This window comes from Diaphorina citri, unplaced genomic scaffold (assembly GCF_000475195.1).
Source record: "Diaphorina citri unplaced genomic scaffold, Diaci psyllid genome assembly version 1.1 scaffold3336, whole genome shotgun sequence".
Taxonomy (NCBI): domain Eukaryota; kingdom Metazoa; phylum Arthropoda; class Insecta; order Hemiptera; family Psyllidae; genus Diaphorina; species Diaphorina citri.
Window position 1 is genome coordinate 27,214 of NW_007380745.1, and position 912 is coordinate 28,125.

Sequence of the window (912 nt, forward strand, 5' to 3'; positions counted from 1 at the left end):
TTTGTTATAAGAGCTTAGGAGGTCCTAGATGACAGTTTTTATTCTCAAATTTCTTCGTCCTAAATTATTGTTTGTTTAATTTTGTTTTGGTTTTAATGGGATAGGTAGTTTTAACATTTTTCGGCTTTAGGAATGACCAGTTTATTTCGTAATTTTCAGGCATTTCCCTTATTTTGTAGAAGGTCACAATATTTACCTGGGATCTTGGGAAAGAACTGAAATGAATTATTTGTTTCTTGCACATTGCATAACTACATGCAATTGGTAGGCGTTCATAAAATTTTTTGTTTTAGTTCCCTCCCCCGCCCCTAGAGAAGAATATTAATTATAAACGTTTTTGAACTACCGTAGTTCGAACTACCTATAAATTAGTATGGTACATAGTTAATTAGTTATTAACATTTAGATTTTTTCTTACCTATTTTTATGTATTTTTGTTGTAAATTTGCCTTTTTACAGTTCTGAATCTTGGGGAAATTATCCGAAAAGGAGAAGCTTCAATTTTTCAACTTTATTTTTTTTTTACATTTGTACCTTACGATGTACCTATAGTTAAATAATTATTATCAAGAGGCTTAGGGTTGAAAAATGTTTCGTTTTTTGCTTTTACATACTAGGGGTTTCAAGATGTTGTATTGAGTTGTTTATTTGGCTATAGTATTTTTAATGGAAAAAGGTGACAAAGTTCATTTCAAAATTTTCCGCCGTGAGTGACATAGATATTATTGTGTCTTTTTTCCTAGCCCTTTGCCTCTTCCTCTTCAAAATCAGCTCAGTTACCATAACTGGAGCTTAGAATTTTTTCTTTGAAGTTACCATTAGCAATAACAATTAATTCATTATTTTCATCGTAAATATTACGATAGTCAAGCTAAGAATAATATACTGATTTTTTACTGATCTATGATTAAG

At 30.0% G+C, this 912-nt stretch overlaps 1 long non-coding RNA gene across 1 annotated transcript in view; it reads right to left on the bottom strand.

Annotated features, from left to right (window-relative positions):
• LOC113471940 overlaps positions 1–906 on the bottom strand; it is a 10,547-nt gene extending 9,641 nt beyond the window's left edge. Inside the window, exon 1 of the long non-coding RNA XR_003394448.1 lies at positions 362–906. This is a non-coding gene — a long non-coding RNA (uncharacterized LOC113471940). The remainder of the gene's footprint in view (positions 1–361) is intronic.
• Positions 907–912: the final 6 nt, after the last annotated feature.